This window comes from Bactrocera oleae, chromosome 2 (assembly GCF_042242935.1).
Source record: "Bactrocera oleae isolate idBacOlea1 chromosome 2, idBacOlea1, whole genome shotgun sequence".
NCBI lineage: Eukaryota > Metazoa > Arthropoda > Insecta > Diptera > Tephritidae > Bactrocera > Bactrocera oleae.
The window spans coordinates 41,491,617-41,515,432 of record NC_091536.1 but is presented as its reverse complement, the minus strand read 5'-3'; the positions used below and the strand labels follow the sequence as shown (position 1 = coordinate 41,515,432).

At 36.8% G+C, this 23,816-nt stretch overlaps 1 protein-coding gene and 1 pseudogene across 1 annotated transcript in view; both read right to left on the bottom strand.

The window, feature by feature from the left end:
• The window catches only part of Nepl16 (Neprilysin-like 16), a 1,095,435-nt gene that overhangs the window by 229,409 nt on the left and 842,210 nt on the right, over nt 1–23,816 (bottom strand). The gene's annotated exons all lie outside the window — the stretch shown is intronic.
• On the bottom strand, nt 20,954–21,907 carry LOC138855791 (uncharacterized; annotated as a pseudogene).

The window sequence follows — 23,816 nt, the reverse complement described above, 5'->3', positions numbered from 1 at the left end:
AGGGAACATAAACCTACGGATGTTATATACACAGACTTTAGCAAAGCTTTCGATAAAGTAAATCTCTGGATTCTTATACATAAACTTGATCTGCTAGGCTTTCAGCTAAGCTTTTAATAGAACACAACGAGTGATATGCGCTGATGACGTAAATCTTTTTAAAACACTTTAACATTTAAAACTTCAACTAAGGAAAGGTGTCTGCAAGCAGACTTAAAGAATTAGATTGCATGGTGTGATAGGAATGATTTGCCATTGAATCTCAATAAATGTAAGACGATGTGCTTTTTCCGTAGATCTGTGCACCCCTCTTCTTATGTAATACACCACCATAGTCTAGAGCAAGTTTTTAACTATGTTGATTTGGGAGTTAATATGGACCCTAACCTTAATTTTAGCCTTCATATTGATACCATGGCTTGAAAGCAAAAGCTTTCCTTAGTTTTGTTAAATGTTGCTCTAAAGAGATCCGTATATTACTAAAACACTTTATACAACTTTGGTTAGAGCTATAATGGAATACGGCTCTGTTGTATGGAAACCTAGCTACCAAATCCATTCTGACAAGTTAGAGTTTGTTCAAAAATAATTTTTACTTTTCGCCTTTTGGCATTTCTGATGGGATTCTAGGGTAAGTCTTCCTCCATACACCAGTCGTTTAAAACTTATTAATCTACCTACACTTTCTAGTCGTAGTGAAAATCTTTAATGGAACAGTTTGCAGTTCTTTTCTCCTGTCTGAAATTAAATTTAATATCCCGGTTCGCTTTTCGAGGCAGTTTAGACCTTTACTGTTAAAATCCTGAAGATCAAATTTTGAACTAAACGTACCATTTCGCCGTATATGTCATGATAGTAATTCTCATTCCAGCACATTTGACTTATATGAATCACTTTTCAAAATTAAAAATACTTTATTGTTTTCTCTTAGTAAATGAAAATGTAAAAATTTATTATATCGTTACTATAAATCTTAGCTGTTGAAATTTTTGTTTCTGTAGCTGAGCAGTTTTAGATCTCAACACTTAAAAAACTCTCTTGCCTTTTCTGACTCGGCTAATTCCGCACGTACGCGGATTGCGACCCTCGCGTCGGTTGGTCGGGAGGAGGGTAATCGTTGGGTTATTATTATTATAGTTAATTTTTCTTTTATATTATGCACTTATTATATACTAACACTTCACTACATTGTTTCTACATATTTATTTTATATGAATTATTTTCATATTTGCTTTAAATAAGGATTTTATTTGTTACACAATTTTCGTTATATGCACAATAACACATAGGTTCCACGTTTATAAATTATAAGTGTTGCCATTTCTATTATTATATACATATATATATATATATATATGTTTATATTTTGCAAACAAATTAAAATGAATAACAAATGAGGATTATACCCCAAATTTCATAATAATAATTGTTTTCGTTAACTTCTCTTGATAAATCACGGTGTTGGATCGGCCAGGGTACTTTTTTAAAGCGCGGCCGCCAATGCAACTTTCGTTGTAGATTTACGTGAGTACCTGCCGGCGACGGCCTTACCTCACGGTGTTCAAAACACAACGGATCAATACAATGCGTTGATCAGCGCCCCAAACAAAACGAGCTTATGCAAGTATTTATTTGGATACCAGTGGCAGTGTGTCTGGGTCCACACTACCATCTTGGTATGATTCGAGGCCGACCTAAAACCTCTTCCGTTTTCGGGTACGGCACCCAGTTACTTATGTAACTTCTTTTTTCGAACTGAAAATTCAGTTCTTCCAGCATTTAGGTTTAAACCACAGCCACCACGATACTCCCCAAAGGGCCGAACCCAATGAGCAGATTGAACAGAAGTCCAAGGGCTTTCTGCTCCCCGTGGTACCGGAAAGTCTCCGGTCAGACTGCGTAGCCTAAACTACTGCCAGTTGAGCTCCCCATTACTCAAATGACTGGTGACATTTGTCGCTTGAACTTCAAATGTCTTTTTATTTGCTTTTTCATTTAAAGTGTTTCTAATATCAGTTCAAGCTGAGTATTATAGCACTATCACTCCACATACTATGCTGATATTACTGGGCAAAGAATATAATAACAGTCATAGTGCATATTGGCTTTTAGTCGCCTTTTACGACAGGCATGCCTTGCCGCGGGCATATTCTTTCCCCAAACCCGCAGGGGAATCAGGCCGCCAATGCAGAAGGAAGTAGGATGCGAGAGGAATAACGACCACCCCGGTGTTGGATTGGCCAGGGTTATTTTTTTTAAGCGCGGCCGAAAGTCGCCGATGTATAAAAAAAGTTGGACGCGAAAGGAATAACGACCACCCTGGTGTTGGTTAGGCAAGAGTTATTTTTTTTAAGCGCAGCCGAAGGCCGCCAATGGAAATGGGATCTAACCAAAAAAAAGTAAAGTTAAAGAGGGTATATCACTCTCTTTAAACTTCATTTTCAATAACGGATTATAACGGATATTGTTACAATTAAACATATAACGAAAATTGTGTATAAATAAAATGTTTATTTAAAGAAAATATTAAAATAACTAATGTAAAATAAATATGTAGTAACAATGCAGTGTAGTGTTAGTGTATAATAAGTTCGTTATGTAAAAGAAAAATTAACTATAAATCAAGAAATTGTAAGATAAAATTTGTGAAATTTTCAACTTAAAATGCAAATATCTCGAAAACTATAACTTTCCGGCGTCTATAATATTTGATCTGGAGAATCTCCTCTTTCCAATCATACCTCCCTTAACCCTGAAATTGTGGGATGATATACTAAAGTTTCCCCTATATTATTTTATTTTTCTTCGTTTGCAACACTAGTTTTTTGACGTTTGCAACTTTTTTGTTATTGTCAAAACTAATAGAATTGAAGAATAATTTTAATATTGAAATAAAGCTATTTTTATTATATTATATATATATTTTATTATATAATATAAAATAAATGTCCAAAAACGAAATAGTGAAGTGTTAGTGGATATATAAGTGAAAAATATAAGTGTAAGTAAATAGAAAATTACGTACTTTAAATAGTCGAAATTTTCAACTTTAAACGTGAATATCTCGAAAACTATTCTTGTTCTGGAGGACTTCCTTTTTCCGCCCATATCCATGTTATCCCCGAAATCCTGGGACGGTTTTCTAAAGCCGACCAACCCTTTCATATACTTGTTTTGACATTAGATTTCGAACACATACATACCTTACCGATTATCAGAAGTATTTTTCCGCCCGACATATGCACTTATATTAGTTGAGAATTTACCAACTTAAAAAGAATTACTTTGAATGGTAACACTTAGGCCTTTCGACAACGGTAATAGAAATTTCCAAAATAGTAATAGAAGTTATGAAAAACAGTTTAAAATCATCACAGTTTAAAATTCTTTTGTTTGCATGCATAGAAATTAAAGGACAAACTTAAAAAAAAAAACTTATGAACTGACATATTTAGATAACACAAATTTAATGCATACTCATATAAATAATATATGTTCACATATACCATAAACAAATACTTGAAAGCAGAGATGGAATGATCGACTATAATTTTGAAAATCGAAAAGTATGTATGTATACCTCAGAATAAATTGTACCAAAACCTTTTACATTTTAAAATATATCGACATAATTACGTCCTTTTTGAATTTTCGTAAACATAAATTTTAATACACTATCCAAATTATTTATAATTTTATCCCCGAAAGCCTGGAACGGTATTCTAAAGTTTTCCCTCACCGTCTGCTAACTCCATGTTGCGCCGATAAGTTGAGAGTCGAAACTCTTGGATTTGCCTAAATTGACAGCCGCGATTGGTTTTTGAACACGAACGTACATATCTCAATGGTACGGTCGTCTTGCGATACTTTAATATTCTTTTAACATGTTTACCAACCTCATAATGGTCCATCTACTCGGTGGAGTGCACCAAAATTCCGTCTGAATTCCTTTCTTTGGACCGAAATGACGGATTGCAAAGCATGGTACCGCTGCACTATCCAAACCTCATTTTCGGTATCCCAAGCATTCATTTTTAAAAACTTGAATAATAACCTGCCAAATAAAAAAAAAATTAGTCGATTACTCACACTAAAAAAGTAGTACGGTTAGTTTTTGTAGCACGATTCGTGTGCCGCCCTGTATATTATAATTGGTTTCCAAGGACAATTTAAATGAACTATTTTAATTGTACGTTTTTTACTTTGAGGATATATGCTTATTAAATGTAATTTAAAAAATCAATGAAAATAAATGGCGTATTCGACTATCCCCGGCCCTAAGGTATAGGTTTAAACTAGAAATACCACCAATCCGGTGTAAGCTCGGTACATTTACTAAAATAACCTTTTATTATATTTTCCACTCTCTGTCTCTGAAACGATTGTACCGATTTTTATAGGATTTTCACTCGCTGATAGCTGATATAATAGGGAGTAGCCTACGCTACTTTTTGTACTTTTGCAGCATGTTTCCACAGAGTATAGGTAATAGTTTATAATAAAACTAATCGAGAATGATATGGAAATATATATACATATATATATATAAATGATCAGAATGATGATACGAGTTAAAACTCGTCCTTTCGTGCAAGCGATAACTTGTGCAAAAATGAGATATCTTGATAAAAATTGGTACACATGTTCCTTGGCACCCACGGAGCGTTGGTATTGCAGATGGGTGGAATTGGTAAGCCACGCCCACCAATTGCCGGTCAGCGCAAACATGTAAGGTGCCATGACTAAACTAGAATAAACATATACCAGACTGTTATTTAGTAACATTTGATTTTACAACGAATTTTATTAGGAAGGGTATCCATGGTTGAAAAATATTTTAAAAATGGACGGGGTCCCTCAATCTAATAAGTTTAATATTTATATCTCCTAAACCATTCAAGATATATAAACAAATATTCAATCATGTCATCTCTTTATGGCATTTCTACCCACCTTGTGAAAATGGGTGGGTTCAGATTATAACCGCTTAACAGTTTTGCTAAAAACCTCTATAAATAATCTAAAGACATAAAATTTTACATCCGGTATGGTGCGAGAGCGTTTTATAGGAGCCCATATGTCAAAAATGGGTTGAATTGGATCAATATCAAGGATCCTTTCCTTATACTAGTATGTCTGTATGTAAAATATGTGTTGAATCGGGACAATACTCCACTTAGCCCCCATATATCTAATAGAAAGATATTCGAACTTCTGGCTGACTTTATACCACATATGTATATCGGCAAACATGAATTTATTTTAATAAAATCGATATATCGTGTTTTTCTAATAACGCTGCATCTTTGTGCCTAAAATGGATGAAAACTTACCCTAGAACTTATATAACTACTATCGGGATTTTCAAACATCGAGTTGACTTTGTCCTTATGGTGATCGTATGTATGTGACAAGCTTTCTTAAGATTTATGTGAGTTAGCGCTTATTCCGAATGGAATTGGTTTAGACCTTGGTCCAAACGTGGTTGGCAAAATCCTCCGCTGAAACCGCCACGAGGGTGCCGACTGGGGATAGATACCACAGGTTCACGACGTGGGCAAGGGCGAGGTTGCAGCAGTTCGCCTCTGTTGTAGTAGTGAGGTATCTAGCTAAGGTCAGGCTTCCTATCTGGGTATTCGGTACTCTTCAATAGTGTAGCATCCAGATAGGAGGTCTTACCATGGTAGGAGGTATATAAAGGGCTGGATCAAGGTGTCATGCGACCCGTGCCGAAGATCAACCTGGCTGGGGGCCCTTAAATAGCCCCGTCTCGCACGGAGCTTACGGATACCTGGCGTCCTCCATAATAAGATAGCCTTACTTGCGTAGCGGGGGCTTGGCAGCTAAGCAGGGGAAGGAGGGAGACGCCAAAAGCGATGCTGCCAGTAGTGGGTCAGCCAGAGATTGGCCTTCCTTTAAAATCCACGACCCAGCAAAAGCGTAGTATGCAGAGAGGCGACGCGCTGCATACCTGCTGAAGAAGGTGCACCTGCAACCGCCAACCAATGAGGAGCTCACAAAGGAGCTCCAGGAATCCATTGATTGCGCGAGAGCTGTTCTACCTAACTTCAAGCTAGAAGCGCCGGTAGTGGCAGCTAAAAGATAAAGGTCAGCTGAAGAGGCTAAGCCGTCAGCTAAGAGACCGAAAACTAAGAGCGTGACGCCCGCAAGATCTATTGCTGATGTGGCCCGAAACCGCACAGTCATTGGGGTGCTGGATGAGGGTGACCCCGAAGGAAAAATCCCCAAAGCCCAATGGAAATGGGTGAAAGCCGCACTGACGAATGTGGCTTTGGAAGTGCTACTAAGCAATCCAGGTCCACCCCCGTCATGGGCGGATGCCGGATGGTATCAAGGGCAGATAAAGATGATAGCGTTCGACGACGAGAGATCGGTCCAGCTATATAAGGCAGCAATAGCTAAGGTGGGGGAGGTCTACCCTGGAGCCAAGTTAGTAGCGGTAGACAGAAAAGACATCCCATCCCGACCGATTGCAAGGGTATGGATCCCGGCTACACCATCGCAGCCGGACCAAATAATGCAGCTCATAAGAGCCTGCAACCCGAATCTGCCAACTGGAGGATGGGGATTCGTCAAGGCCTTTGACGACCCCACACCGGAATCTGGTGTGGAGACGAAACGAGCCACAATGCAGATTCTGTTGCTTATAACAAAAGAATCCGTAAAACCGCTAGCGAAAAGTGGCGGAGAGATCAACTGCGGATTCAAAAAAGTGAAGGTCATGACCTACAAGTCAGATGCAGGAGAAAACTTGGCATCGGAATCGGAGTGCGAAGTCGAAGAAGATCAAGTGGAGTCCCCGAGCAACGCAGAGAACACAGATCAAGGTGAGTGTACTTCGGGGTCTGAGCTTCCGGACAGACTCTCCAAACTTTACACTGAGAGTGAGCTTTTAAGCGACTCTCATGATGATGCAGAGAAGACAATAACTAAGGCGTCTTCTCCAAATTAATCTACACCACAGCAAACTAGCGTCTCTAGCCCTAGTTAACCGCATGGCAGAAGAACGGCCTGACTTCGTCCTCATTCAGGAGCCATGGGTTAATGGAGGGCGTATTTGCGGTCTGAGGACACCGGCATATAATTTATACGCGAATGGTTGTGTAGGTAAGCCTAGGACATGTATATTAGCTAACAAAAAGCTTAATGTCTTTTTATTACACAGTTACAGTAGTAACGACACTACAGTAGTAAGCTGGGATACGGCTGAGAAGAAATACCGCAGTACCATCGCAGCTGTTCAAAGAGCTGGTACGTGACACCGAAGCATCCAAGTGTGCGATTATACTTGGGTGCGACTGCAATGCGCACCACACACTATGGGGAAGCACGGATATTAATGAAAGGGGTGAGTTGCTCTTTAATTATTTAATAGGAAGTAAGCTTTTGCTATGTAACAAAGGTAGTAGAAAATTTAGGAATCATAGGAAAACGAACTGGCAGATGCACATGCAGGAGCTAACAAAGCGTATTCCTATGATTCCACCATTTCAACCGGAAAAGAAAGAGGACCTAGACATCCTCGTTAAACAATTCACAGATTCTTGTCGTCAAGCACTAGAAGTAGCTTGTCCATTAACGTACAGTAGGGGAAGAATTAGACCTCCTTGGTGGTCTCCCATACTTAAGAACATGCAGAAAAATTGCAGGAAGCAATTCAATTTTGCCAAATTATCCCAAAAAAATATAGAGTGGGATAAATATCATAACCACCTACGAACATAAAAAAAGGAGGTAAGAAAAGCAAAAAGAAATTCGTGGAAATCTTTTTGTAATGACATCGAGAATACGGCAGAAGCGTCTCGACTGAGAAAGATAATGACACAGTCGAAACATAGCATCGGATACCTTCAGAAGCCAGATCACAGCTGGACGGTATCCAGTAAAGAGACTCTAGGCCTACTAATAGATACTCACTTCCCAGACAGCTCCAAGAACCTCATAGGGGAACATATAATGGAGAGTGAAGTGAGCTTAAATGGCACCAGGCTAACGATAGGAGATAAAGCAAGCTACTTGTGACTAATTTTGGACAGGAAGCTTTCTTGGAAACAAAACTTGGAAGCGAGGGTAAAGAAAGCAGCTACAGCGCTTTACACATGTAAAAGAATGGTGGGGCCCAGATGGGGACTGACACCTCGGGTGGCTCACTGGCTGTACACAGCAGTTGTAAGGCCGATCATGACCTACGGTATAGTAGAATGGTGGCCAATTACAGAAAAGAAATATGCGATTAAAAGCATGGAAAGTATACAAAGAGCAGCTAGTATTTGCATCAGCGGAGCTCTCAGAACTACGCCAAGCCAGGCACTCCACATGATTTTACACTTGCTGCCAATAAATCTGTATTGCAATCCTCCTTACTAGTCGCCAGCAACAAGGGGCATTCTATGATACTCAGTAAGTTCCCGTTTCTTCCCATAACTACGGATTTTCGCAGTCCTATGGAGCTGAACCTAAATCCGGTCCTTAATATTGCCTTCCCCTCCAGAGAGGAGTGGGAAAGGGACGTAGTGGACAAGGAAGCAGGGATAAGCTTCTATACGGATGGTTCCAAACTGGATAACCGAGATAAACTAGATACCAAAATCGCCTTCCGGTTACCAGACCACTGCAGTGTCTTCCAAGCGGAGGTCACTGCAATTAAAGAAAGCCTTATTGTACTAACAAAAAGTGTAATCACCACAAGAAGTGTATTTATAAATACAGACAGCCAGGTGGCTTTGAAATCTCTGATGTCTCATAGGATTTCGTCGAGGACAGTGAAAGATTGCTATGATCTTCTAGCGGATTTGTCATCCTATTTCACGGTAAATCTGCAATGGATCCCAGGACACAGTGACATCCATGGGAACTGCGTAGCAGATGAACTAGCCAGAACAGGCACCACCCTACAGCTAGATCCTGGTAAGAAGGACATAAATATGCCTCTGGCTACTTGTAGATACTTAATCGCCAAACATGTCATTAATATAGCCGAGTGCCAGTGGAATCAGTCCCTGACCTGCTCAACTAGCAGGCAAACGTGGCAAGAATGGAATATGAGCTGACAATGCCGACGGTTAAAATTCAAGAGGAATGATATAAGAACTCTATTAGGAGTACTAACAGGCCACTGTCTAAAAGGAAGACATGCAAGTAGACTTGGCACGCCATATAACGACTATTGTAGAAGCTGTCAGGAAGTAGAAGAGGAGGAGAACATTAAACATCTTCTATGCGATTGCGCAGCACTATATAGGAAAAGAATCGCAACCATCGGTCGTGGGTTTCTTGACGACGTCTCGGAGGTTGCACGGATAAAACTTGTCTCACTGATGAAGTTCATCAGAAGTATGGGGTGGTTCAGAGAGGAGCCAATAGAGTGAGGGACGTTTTGCACATCATCTCAATATTTTAAATTTAGCCTCTTCGATTGAGCTTATGTCGGATATGTCTTATTTGAGGATGATTTAAATATAATTTTCGCTGACAATTTAAAAATAAAGTTTTGATACATCTGAAGGTATTTCCCCTGATTTGGTCCTACTATTAAATTTACGATACTAAATAAATAAGTAGGCCGAAGAACTAAATATCTATCATTTTTATTTTAGGAATTAGATGACCAATCTTAACCAGACATTCTTATTCTACGTTGTGAAAGCGGAAAAATCGGACAACAACCACGACTACTTCTTATATGTACAAATTTTAGAATTGATTATTTCACTTTAAAATTTTTAAATCGAGAGTCAACGACGTTACTGAAATAAAACTTTGCACAAATAGTGCCTTTTAATTAATACATCTCACGTCTAAAATTGTCGAAATCGGAACATAACTTTTCAAAGCCGCAGATAACAACGCTTGGCGCTCACCACGTAAAAACAAAAATCAATGAAGTGCTACGGAAATAAAACTACAAGTTGGCGGGTACCACAAACGGAAAAAACTACGGTTTAGGGATAAATGGAAATGGGAAATCTAACCAAAAAAAAGTAAAGTTAAAGGGTATATCACTCTCTTTAAATAGAATAAACATAGACGAGACTGTTATTTAGTAACATTTGATTTTACAACGAATTTTATTAGGAAGGGTATCTATGTTTGAAAAATATTTTAAAAGGGGTCCCTCAATCTAATAAGTTTAATATTTATATCTCCTAAACCATTCAAGATATATAAACAAATTCAATCATGCCTAAAATGAATAAAATCGGATGAAAACTTACCCTATATAGTTCAATAAGTTTCAAATTTGATAGTAATCTCTTTACAATTTCGTGAAAGAAAGAATGTTGAATTCCTTCGCAACAATTTAAAAATAAAGTTTTGCCACATCTAAAGGTATTTCCCCTGATTTGGTCCTACTATTAAATTTATGATAACTTAATAAATAAATAAGCCGAAGCACTAAATATCTGTCATTTTTATTTCAGGAATTAGATGACCAATCTTAACCAGACATTCTTATTCTACGTTGTGAAAGCGGCAAAATCGGACAACAACCACGACTACTTGTTATATATATACAAATTTTACAAGGTGGATTCCAAAGTAAACAGGACTGAAAATAAAAGACAGAAAAAATGGTTTTATCGGCAAAATCAATTAATTTTATTCAAAATAGTCTTCTTCTGCTTTAATACAGCTTTTTGTACGGTCCAAGGGTATGTCGAACGTGTGTTTTAGCTCGTTGCCCAGTATGGCCACCAGTGTGCCGGTGCAAGCCTTTTGAATGGCCTCCCGTCTGCATAACGCTTTCCTTTTATTGGCAAATGCATTTTTCCGAAAAGGTAGACGGTGCCATAGCAGGTGAATACGGGGAGTGGTTGATTTTTAAAATGTGATTTTTGGTCAAATAATCGGCTACAAGCGTCGATCGATGAGACGGCGCATTATCGTGCAACAAACGCCAACTTCCATCTTCGCGATATTCGGGCCGAACACGTCGAATACGGCGCACCAAACGCTTCAAAACTCCAAGGTAGAATACCGCATTAACGTTTTGGCCGAGTGGATCAAATTCTTTGTGGACAATATCCTTGGAATCAAAAAAACAAATCAGCATTGTCTTCACTTTTGAATTCTCCAGGTGCGATTTCTTGAGTTTCATGTTTATCGTCATTTATGTCCTCACGACCACTTTGAAAACGTTGAAACCACTCGTGCACTCTGCTACGGGATAGGCACTCATCGCCATAAACTTGTTTAATCAATTGAAACGTGTCGGTAAGAGTTTTACCAATTTTAAAACAAAATTTATTGTTGGCTCTTTGTTCGAAGCTCATTTTCGTACCTATGACAAAATATAATGTCAACGACGTTACTCAAATAAAACTTTGCACAAATAGTGCTTTGTAATTAATACATTTCACGTCTAAAATCGTCGAAATCGGAACATAACTTTTCTCATGCGTCAGCGGAGCAAATGGGTTAACGTAACTACAAGTTTCTTAATTCTTATGTGTTAACTTGTACGTCTTTGTTTCTATAAATCTGATTTTTTTCTCTAAATTTAGCCTTATAAATATATGTGTGAACGGTTTTAATCAAAAATAAATTTTTAAAAATTAATTATCGGTTATTTTACCAAAAGTATTTGATCAATGTGTGTACCCAGAATATTCTGAAACAAATAATACAATTTAAAAATGCGTTCATCATACATAAAACACACCAGCTACTGATCATGTGCATTTGTTGTACTTGTCTCTGCCTGTCATGAGTTTTTGTTTTAGTTACAAATTTTTAACTTCCCGCTAAGAAAATGGAAAATTTTCTAAAAATCGGGAAGATATTGGTTTCACCCCATTTTGCAAAAATCGAGTTCTCAACAGATCTCGACGTTCTGAGGGTCGAGGAAGCTTCCCCGAACATTTCTACGATGATGTCCGTATGTCTGTATGTATGTGTGGATGTATGTGTGTGTGTGTGGATGTATGTGACCCTCTTATAACTATTAAACTGCTCAACCGATTTGAATAAACTAAACGGCATTCCAAAGGGTTTCATTGCACTTGAATTTCGTGTAAGTTTGGACCCAATCGGACCAGTATATTTCGAGAAATCTCAAAAATAAAAATTTTGAAAAATCTTTTTTTTCGAATTTTTTCCAAACGACTTGACCGATCGACACCAAAAACTAATCAGTTCTAAACCTTGAAGAAACACATCGTTTGCCGCAAACCAGGATCGAAATCGGTTGATTTACTTGCTAGATATCGAAAACGAAAAATTTCGAAGAGCTCAAAAGCAGTGAAAAAAGCGAAATTTGAACGTTAGCGTATGAAATTAGAGGGAAGTTGCAGGGATGGCCCTTGAGGCCAACCGTTTTCCATATTTTTTTATAAGTAAGTAAGCCCACCACAAGTCTAAGCAAATAATAACGAAGGGTGTGAAAAAGAACAACAACTACAACGCAATAGCAAATACGGAGGCGCTCGGTTGCTTCTCTTGAAGTAGATATTTTCACAACATATGTACATGTTTATAAGTGTGAGTGGCCATCACCACCGATTTTAAAGCAAGTATACTTTGAGTGAGAATATTAGGCACTCATGCAGTTCTCTGCTGACGAGTTATAAAAAGATACATTTCTTTTTATAAATTTACTAATGTAATATAAGATCAAGAAATTTATACTTTAAATACGTTTCGGTAAAGTACAATACTTTATTCCTCAATAATCCACTTGTTGTTTAAAAAAAAGAAATTTGTTGACGTTTTAGCCATAAGTTCCGCTATTCTATCAGATATTACCAGAAAATGTTAATGAATAAAGAAGGCGCAAATGTTAAATCAAACCTTCTTGAGTACTATTTTGTAATTCCAGATGAGGGAACATCAAAAAATATAACTTCGAAAAAGAAAAATACACCCCGCAATGTACGAAATGCTATAAATAGACACAACGAATATTCCTAAATGAAAAATCGTTGCGCATACCTATTTAGATTTATGTGTTCAATTTTTATGATATGGCAAAATTTATAATTATGAAAGGCCTTCTGAATTAAAAAGCTGCATTACCGGTAAAAACCATAGAGTATATAATGAAATAAACATTTAATAGGCAATTTTTCCAAGTTATGTATGTGCGTTGCGTGAGCAATTGCTTATAGAGCAAAGAATAACAATAAAATGGTGGCTAAGCGGCCGCGTTTCCACTTTTGTGGTGGCTTAGGTCGTAAGCGTGAAGGAGTAGGGCGCACTACCACATAATTATTGTATTTCAGAAATATTTTTATTAATCGAATTTATTTTAAAAACGATTATAAGTATGAATTTATGTGTATTTATATTTGTACGTATATTATTATTATATAATATTACGAAAATAAGTAACAATTAATGCATCAGTATCCAGTAAGTATACCAACGAAATAACGGCGAGTTCGCGCGGACATTGTGTTGTTGAAAAAAACCAAAAGACGACTTTGTCGACAATTTCCCACATTCGAAAACTTTCCCTAATTGTAGATGAATATTTTTCTTGCGAAACCATACAATTTGTTCTTAAAATTAATAGAGGGGAACAACTGTCAATATAATATCAATATATACAAGTATATTATAATATATAGACAAAGAGTTATTAACAAAATACAGTTGACATTTTAGGTCAACCACAAGGTGGAAAATCCGGTAGGGTTCATTGGGTGGAGAACGAAAATTGGTCCAGCACCGAAAATTGTTATCAGATTACTGAAGTTCACAATGGCATAATCGAAAGCCGAATACAAGTTTTTAATCACACGAAATTCGTGGTACGAATTTTTTGATTGCGTCAACATAAAAATACACAGGATTGATTTATTCACACGAAGTTTACTAGAAGGCTGATTGTTAATACAACACTACTGAAATAAAATAATATACTTTTGCACTACCTTGATCTTAAATATTGATTCAAGATTATCAAGTTCAGGATTATAAAAAGGAAAATATCGATTTGTAATATCAGATTTTCCAATAGGGATGATGTGATTTTTAATGGTCGTTTCGGCCATTTTTAATATGTCATGATCATTAATTGTTTTCATTGTATTCAGTAATGTTATTGTGAGAAAGTTGGGAGATTCGATAATTTCAAGAAATTGTGACATTGAATGGCATCCAAGAAGTTGAGTTAACACCATTATACTACTTCTTGTGAGATTGTTTGAAGTCATTGGTTATTAGCAATACCCCAGATTATCTTAAAGCTTTAGAAGTCAATATTGATGTCATACGACTTGATTTAGTGGAAAAAGTCTTCGAAAATTGGGTTCTTCGAATTCGAGTGATGTTATATTCAGAACTTAATTGTATCGATTGTACTTCACAGTAAATAAAAAACTTTTCAATTTTCTTAACAATTAGCGTGGGGTTTTGTTTAATCATATCACTCATAGTGGAAAACCCTGTATATGTTTATTAATATAATAACATTATTATGGAATTTTTTGTAAAGTCTGTGCTTAGTTTCTTTGTTTGCACACTCCCTTTTGCACTTTCGCAATTAAACTCACAAAATTCAATTACCACGGATACGACCGGTATAATAAATATGGAATATATTTATTTATTTATTTTTTAAATATATAAGGTTTTCACAAAAAATATAAACGGCTTTCAATTAATAATCTGCGAAAAATTGCGAACTTCTCTACGGCTCGAATGTTATCGAAAAAGAAGGGCCTCTGGTCCTGTGTTAATCCCTTTTGAGTGTTGGGTTGTGTAGAGTTGTGGTGTGATGTGATGTGTATGTGTGGGTGGCCTGAGTGGTGTGATGTCTGCAGGGGTGGTGTGTGTTAGTGGGTGGAGTCTTCTTGTGGATTGTGTTGATGTGGAGTGTTGGCGCTCAGTGGCGTGTATGGAGGGGGGAGGCATAACTCATCTAGGGTTGTAGACAATCATCGTGTATGATGACACAGTCTCCAAGCTTTGGTGCCTTTTCTGGAGTTTTCCCTCGGTACCTTTTATGAAGGTCCTTGATGTACTCTTCCTTTCATCAGCGGCTGAAATCATGATGGAGAATTTTGATTCTTTCCCATCGATTCAATAAGGATAGCTACCCCACGCCTGGCTCAGGTATGGCCAGAATGGGTGCTACTTTGAGAAAATGACCTGGAGTTAGGGCTGTGAAGTGGGAGAGATCTTGCGGGAGTGTTGTGAGTGGCCGTGAATTGCGTGAATTGAGAGCGGCTTCAATTTGAAATAATACGGTAGTGAACTCTTCATAATTAAATTTATAATTTCCAGCTACTTTTTTGAAACGGGATTTGAAGCTAATTCCCATAAACCACCCATATGAGGAGCCTTTGGGGGGATAAACTGCCAACTAATGCCTTGAGGAGCATACATGAACAATTTCGGTTATACTTGTTTAATAAAATCCACAAACTGTCAGTGGCTCTTTGGGCTCCCATGAAGGTATTACCGCGTTCGCAACTTCTGCTTATGCAGAGTGCAGATCTTGCACATGAAAATACATTTTTTTATTTGGGGCTTAAGTCGGGGAATATAGAACTCTTTGCGGATTTTATGTTGCATTAGGCTGTTCTGCGTGGAGCAAAAATAAGTGGATATAATTGAGGAGTAAAGAGGCAAGTCGAGATTTCTCTGGCATGATTAGAGGGTGGCGTTCGTTATACGGGAGGCTTGAATTGGCAAGCCGACCATTCGCCCGAAGTAGACCTTTCGTGTCTAGGAATGGGTTAAGAACTCCTTTTGTCAATGGGTTTTGATTCTCTTAATAGTGTTATATCGCGGCTAAAGTAGCGCATTTGAGTAGATGGGTCAATGTATCGCATTGGGGGTACTCTGACGGAACTCCCTTAACTTTAATTTTAAGTCGCTCTATGAACTTTAACATATAGGCGATTACTCTGAGGGTTCGGGAGAACGATGAAAATCGCTCAAGGATGTTAGTATCCTTCACTGCTGTGTAAAAGGAGTCGATTTTTCGACTTTCTGGGGCTATTATAGATCGGCAGGATTGTCAGCACTGGCTACGTGTAGCCAAGTGGCTGATCCCACTAGGTCAAGTATTTGAGACGTTCGATTAGCAATGTACGTCTTTTATGCATGTGGTGGTTTTTCTAACCAGGCTAGTACAGTTTCAGAACGGAACACAGATACAATTTGTATTTTGCCATGTTTAGATGCATTCGCACCATGGACACTAGTTTGGTTAGTGACAGCGCTCCACACAGTGCAAGTCGCGGTAGACTTATTGTTTTTAAAGGAGCCACTTTTGCCTTTGCTACTGGTAAGTGGTTTGTGGTCGCAGTGTCGCTTTGTGTGCAAACGTATATAGTGGCGCAATATGCCTTTTTAGAGGCGTCACAAAAGCCGTGCAGTTCAACTTTGTGCTCTGGGACATAGTTACATAGGATTTGTATCTGTAAGATATCGTTTAGATTGTTCGCAAAGTGGGACCACTTTTCTAAACGAAAGTTTAATCTAGCCATAATTCTTGTATTAGGATTTTGGCTTGTATCATAACTGGCAAAAGCCATCCTGCGGGGTCAAAAAGTTTTGCCACAGAGAATAGAATTTGTCGCTTCGTTATGGCGGATAATGCAGATATTGACTATGTAGTTATGAAAACTGGTCAGATATTGCATTCCATTGGATCCCCAGAGTTTAAGTTGTACTTTCGTTTTCGAATGTAAGGAAATTAGTGTTCAACAGATTTTCTTTAGGTATGGTCTTTAAGATATTAGGGTGGTTCGCCGTTATCTGTTTTAACGAAAACCCTGCGGTTTTGAGGGCTTGTGTCGCTTGTGCTAGTGACTCGTATGCTTGTGGAAGACTGTGACTTCCAGACAAAATATCGTCTGCATACGTTTGTGTTTTTAACACCTGGGTTGCTAGAGGATATTCTGACTTGGTGTTTTCTGCCAATTCATGGAGTGTTCGAATGGCTAAATATGGCTATTTCAAATACACTTCTGGCACAACATACTATTTTTGGCTGGATCCTAAGTGGACTAGTTACGGAACCAGTTACCACAATGACAACTCAAGTTGAGGAAATCTCAAACAAATACCTCAATTCACAATTGAAAAAGTTTTTGGAGTTAGAAGAACTCCCCCCATTTCAAATACAACCCCAGAAGATCAGCATAGTGAAGACTTTTACAAAGGCACAACTACTAGATCAGATAATGGTCGGTATGTCGTACGACTACCACTAAAACAACAATTTCCCAACACAATCGCCTTAGGTTACTCTCGCACCTCTGCAATAAAGCAGATTCAAAGTATGGAAAAAACCTAGAAAGAATACCTCCATTTAGACCACATGGAGGAAGTAAGCGCCGACGTAAAAATCATCAACGGCAAATACTACTCATTTTACTTGCCGCATCATGCAGTAGTAAAACCAGACAAAAAAACAACTAAAGTAAGAGTTGCCTTAAATGCATCAAGATCCAGCAGCTCGGGGAATTCCCTAAATGATATCCTATTTACGGGACGCACACTCCAACCAGATTTAATGCTTCTCATATCAAATTGGCCTATATTCAAATACGTATTCAATGGGGACGTTGAGAAAATGTATCGACAAATAGTCGTACATAAAGACGACCAAGACTTTCAGCGAATTATTTTCCGAAAATCTCCCAATAGTGCCCTACGCGATTATAAACTAAAAACAGTTACCTTTGAAATGAATAAATTATGCGTAATTTAATTTGTGTTTTAGCGCTTTTATATTAAACATTTTTTTTTATTTAAATTTTTTTATTTTAATATTATTTAATCGATTATTAATAAACGCAAAGTTTTTTATTTATAATTTTATTTGTATTATGTGTCCGTAATTCCTATAGGGTCTACCTATAAGCGGATCAGCTGATACATACTTGTATGTATTTGTCGTTATGCGCAATTGAGAGCTCGTCTTAGAGATCAATGCACTTTGTACATATGTATGTATGAATGTATTATATTATGCTTTAATGTGTTTTGCGCAATCCTGCTTGTTTTTGTTGGACAAAGAACGAGGGGTATTGCGAATATGTGCCAATGTGGACTTAAAATATTATATATATATGCAATCCTACCTGTTTTGTTTACCAAAGAACAAGGGGTATTGCTGAATATTTGCCAATGTGAACTCTTAAGCGAAGTACGTATGTATGTTTGTATACGTGTATATATGTACGCAGTGCGAAAAGACCGCGAAAAGGAGAATAATTGACAGGTATTCTTCTAATATTTATGTATATATGTATGTATAGCAATTATTAGTAATATATGTATGTTTGTATGTTTTCATACATATTATATATTAATACTGCAAACGGAGGTTTTCTCCTAAAATAGTATGTCTATATTTATATATGTTAAATATAATATGTATATGTATGTATCATAATTGGATGGGTTTATGTATGTATGCTGGAAATAGGTGCAAGTAAATACTTGAATTATTATGTTGTAGAGATATTTTTGTGTGTTTGAACACAACGGTAAGCAATTAGGCAATCAAGAGTTCGTTATATATTTGGATATATATTTTTTACCAAACTGTTTTATCTTTTAGCGGTATTTCGGTTTTTACCGGAAAATAAACCGAAATATGGAAACAGTTTGGTAACCGTTCTTTTTTGTTATTGCTTTTATTAAGACGGATTGATGTAATAAATAAACCGCAAAAGCATAAATTTTAACATACAAGGAATCGATACGACTCACTTTGATTTCCGCTAAGGGGTTTTGGGGACAATAGTGTGTACTATATGTGTGTATGGTATACTTGTGCTATTCTTGTTCCGCTTATGGATCGCCCAGTTTCTGGTTCGCTGTGCTGGTGTGGTTGTTGTTGTGTTTTGTTGATGTGATTATGATTTCCCTTTCTTTTGTAGTTTTGACTCGCGCCCGTTCGCTTTTAATTATGTATGTATTTTTGTTGTGGTTTTGTTGTTATTCGCGCCCCTTTTTTTGTTTTTTTTTTGATAATTGTTGTTTTTCCCCTCTTGTTCATATGTTTGCGTCACTTTTTGATAATTGTTGTTTTTCACCTCTTGTACATATGTTTGTGTCACTCCACACCTTCTTTTTTTTTTTAATCTACTTTTTAAGAATTTGTTTTTCTTCTTCTATGTGTATATGTATGTCAGTTCACTGCACAGCACTTTTTAGTCACTTGTTATATATATATATATTTTTTTTTTTTGTCGTTTGTATGTATGTATATATTAACGTTCACTTCACTTTCAGTTATTTTTTTTTCTGTTTCGTTTTTATAGGTTTTTTTTTTGTTTACTCCATAGTGCCGCTCACTATCCGGCTCGAAGGACCATGCTTAATTTCTTTGTTTGCACACTCACCTTTTGCACTTTAGCAATTAAACTCACAAAATGCAATTACCACGGATACATTTTTTTTTTAATATATAAGGTTTTCACAAAAAATATAAACGGCTTAAATTAATAATCGGCGAAAAATTGCGGACGTCTCTACGACTCGAATGCGATCGAAAAAGAAGGGCCTCTGGTCCTGTGTTAATCCCATTTGAATGCTGGGTTGTGTAGTGTTGTGGTGTGATGTGATGTGTATGTGTGGGTGGTCTGAGTGGTGTGATGTCGGCGTGGTGTGATGTCTGCTGGGGTGGTGTGTGTAAGTGGGTGGAGTCTTCTTGTGGATTGTGTTGATGTGGTGTGTTGGCTCTCCGTGGCGTATATGGAGGGGGAGCCGTAACTCATCTAGCCAGTCTGGAATATGAATAATATAAAATAAAAATATTTTCGTTCTTATTAAACAATTGTAACAAATCGACATACCATATACACTTCTGGTCATATAATTAGGGGCATATCTTTTTATTTTAAAACATTGGTTTGTTTTATAATTAAAAAACGACATTTTTTTTAAACGTAAGTTATCATATTTATTATCTTGTAACAATTATTAAGTCATAAGTTATTGAAGTTAAAAGTCTTCTGAATTGGTTAAATAATTTGGGATACTTTAAGTTTTTGGTTAATATATTAAAAATATTACTAAAAAATTAAGAATCTGATCAAAAGGTAATGGTTTAAGTTAGTATTTAGTGGGATAGCCTTTGATTCAAGCACAGCTTTGATGTTCTTGGCAGACTTCGAATTAAACGCTGACATCGCTCAGTTGATATGCTCTGCCATATTTATTTGACATTTTGGTATAATTTGTCTGACTTTCCTAACCTTTTTGGACATCTGCCCGGAGGTTTTTGATTGGGTTTAAGTCCGAACTCTGGGCAAACCAATCCAAAACCGTAATGTTATCGGGCGAAAAGTAAGTTTTAACACTCCTAGCAGTGTACTTGGAAAAATGCCACAACTTCGATCGACCATCAAGAACAGCCACATCTACGAAGAGATGGCGGGAAAAATGAACACAGCGGGCCATCGAAATAAAAATAAAATTGCACAACTTCACAAATAAATACAGGTATTTAATAAATTAAAAAGTAAAATATTATTTTTAATTAAAAGTTGTTGTATATTTTTAGGCAGGAAAAACGGAACGTTGGCTTATCAGACGTCGCGGCTTTGACGTAGAAGCACTATGCTGCGGTCTACCAAGCGGTAGGCAGTTATAAAAGCTATTGCTCCGCTTGTCGAAGACAGCATTATGGGTGAGTTGTAATTTAAATAAATATATACTATGTAAATATTAGTTTGTTAAGTCATTAATTTAATGAAACGGCGTTTTTTGGAATATTTACAGCACTTTTACGTATTTTACGAATATATGTATGTACGTTTTCAGCGGATATTGACAACATAAGGCAAATGCCGGAAGAGGCTCAAAATGAAATAAATTCCCAACTTTAGTGTTCTGGCACAAACGAGACGTCGATACGCCAGGAGTTGAAGGTGCGCCAGAACTCTAAAGTTCCTTCATCTAGTAACGCTGGAAAACAAGAAAGAAGACAGCAGTGTCAGTGATGGTAGAGGTGAAGGAAGATTTTTTAATGGTGGCGCAGGCGATGAAGAAAGACGATGAAAAGGAATGTATATTTATATATATGAAACGTGTCTCATCATCTCAGAATTGTTAGCGATTTTTTCTGGCAACTGGCGAGTTTGTTCTTCAATTGTTGTGCTGCAATCCACCTTTCATTAATTTCATCATTCTCTTCATTCAAAAATTTGTGCAAAATACAGCACGCTTTTATGACAGTTTTCGTGTTGACTATGTGGTTATTCAAACCTTTGCCAACCCGCCTAAAGCTTGCCTTTAAATGACCGAAAGCATACTCGACGACTCTTTGGCATTTTGAGAGTGTATAGTTTAATTTTTTTTATCCAAAGTTTGGTTTATACAAAATAGGTATGGTTCCATCAAATGCTCATGAAGTTTGAACGCAGATTCGCCCTACAAAATAAGGTAGATTGTACCAACTGGCATTTTAAAGAAGAACCCTAAAGAATGGAAGAGTCAATATAACGGCCTGTACTATCAACGTTAATGCATATGAAGCGACATCTGTAACATTAAAGAAATACGTTAGGGAATTGAACGAGCTTCATGAAAAAACTTAACTAGCATCTACTAAAGCCAAAAGAATTGTGGAATGCGAGCCTTTATAATTATAATGGTCAACAGCATCTTCTACTGGTGGGTGAACTTCTATGTGACATCCATCTAAAACTTAAAAACAAACAAAAATTCATTATAAAGAGTTGAACTTCTTGCTAGTAGCGCCTAACATCTAACAAGGCTTTCAACATAATACACAATTTGTTGTAAGATTTGCGGCTCATTCGGAAGTTGCTTTTAAAAAATGCATCTGAACTCACGTGGCAATCGACTTCCCAAAACATTTGGCCAAGAATCTGAATTATTTACTCATTCTAATTTAATGTATACTACATATAATATCAATATTTATATACATACCTTTATCCAAATAGACCATTTTGAATTTGCTTCAGCCAGCAGCAAACGTTTCATTGCTGGGCGCCTAATATCAAAAAATTTCCCCATAGTTTGCATTGAATGGAGAAAACAAAAAAACTTGTATAACAAAGTACGATGTTACAAAATGTTTTATTTTAATAAATATTAAACGATGTGAATTCTTGATTGTCAAAAACAGCTTTGAGAACCGCCTTGATTAGTGAAGAGTTTAAATGTAATCTATTCACTTCACAGATTTGGTGGAAACATAGTATAACGCTTCATTTTTACTAAGCCTATACTGCCAGCTGTTGATTTGTTTTTTGTTTTACATAAATAACGGCAAATTTAAATCTTGCATTAATTTTCGGACACCCTGTATAAATACTGGCCCATTCGTTGAGTTATTCATCGAATAGGACCTACACCGTACCACGAAAATGCGGCCAAGCATAATATTTCCCCCACCATGCTTTAACTTGTTTAAGTGTATCGAGGGTGCAGTTCTTTGTTTTGCGGGAACAAATTTTTTTCCATCTGACTCAAACAAGCTAAACTTGGATTCATTGCTCCACAGTATTTGTTTCCAAAAATCTAAGGGGTTCTGGTCCTTTTCGAATTGAATACGACGCATTTTTAAGAAAACGACGTCTGATAGTTTGTGTTGATACTTCGGCGGTTGAGCAGTTATTTTGCTGAGAATTCGCATGGAGTTTAGTCGTTCTCTGAAGTCGTTTTTCTCGGTCGTTCCTTTCTTATTTTGTTCTCAGTACTCCCGTAATGAATCAAAGCATTGTAAATCATTAATTTTGAGCACAAAAGTTTCATCGCTAGGGCTCTAATAGACTTTTTTCGCTTTAAGTACTTGTAAAAAATAATTTTCCGCAGTTCTGGAGTCTCTTTTAACAACCCATGTCTAAAAGTTGTGTTATTTTAATTTGAAGATTTAGTTAATATAAAAATGATTTACACAACTTACTGCACGTTTTTGTGTTAAAATATTAAAAATTTAAAAAATTGGTGTCTTTAATTATGTGACTAAGAGGCAGCACACTGAGAATACAACAAATTCAGCAAACCACAGCATTTCAGTAAAAGTGTTAATGCTTTGTCGCTCAAAAACGTGTTCCATTTTCGTGCACAGTTACAGTGGGTCTCTAGGCGAAAATTTAATGCTAAAAACATTGAACTTAAACGCGTGCTTTACATATGCGCGAGTTACAATACCGCTGACACCACAACTTCTGTGCCTCACCATAATAAAACGTGCCGATGTACACTAGGTACAAAAGTTTCCGCTCAGAAATCCGTGGAATGTGTTTCAATAAAAATATTAATAAAATATATGCGTTTTTGAAGTTCTTTTCAGAATATCAGATGCGCATGCTAATAGCATTACAGTCGCCAAATTTCATGGAATTTCTATGTGCGTCTGCAAAGTTAACGGAATTTTTTGAATTCCACCAATGGAGAATAAGCAGAAGAAGTATCCGCTCACTGCTTATTAAATTAGTTTATTGTAGTTTCTACACGTTTAAAACCTGATAATTTTTTGGGCGTTGATGTCAGTAATACAGATTTAGATAATCGAAGGAAAAATCTGCAATTTTTCGAAAAATTTAGAATTATTCAGCTTTAATCGAAATAAGTGCAAAAGGCAAAGAAATAAGTGTTAATGAGCGGAAAATAATATTAAAATTAAGGGAGGACGGTATAAGCTTTCGAGAAATTGGACGAGTTGTAAACAGAACGGAGTCATCAGTGCGATACGTCATCCAGACTTTCAAAAACAACGGGAATTATTACTTCAAAACCTCAATCTCGACGTCCGACTGATCGGGAAACACGCAAAGTTGTATCTCTTCTAAAGGTTAATCCGCGTTTAAAAGCTTCCCAAATAGCAGAAGATGTTAAAATACGATTTAAAA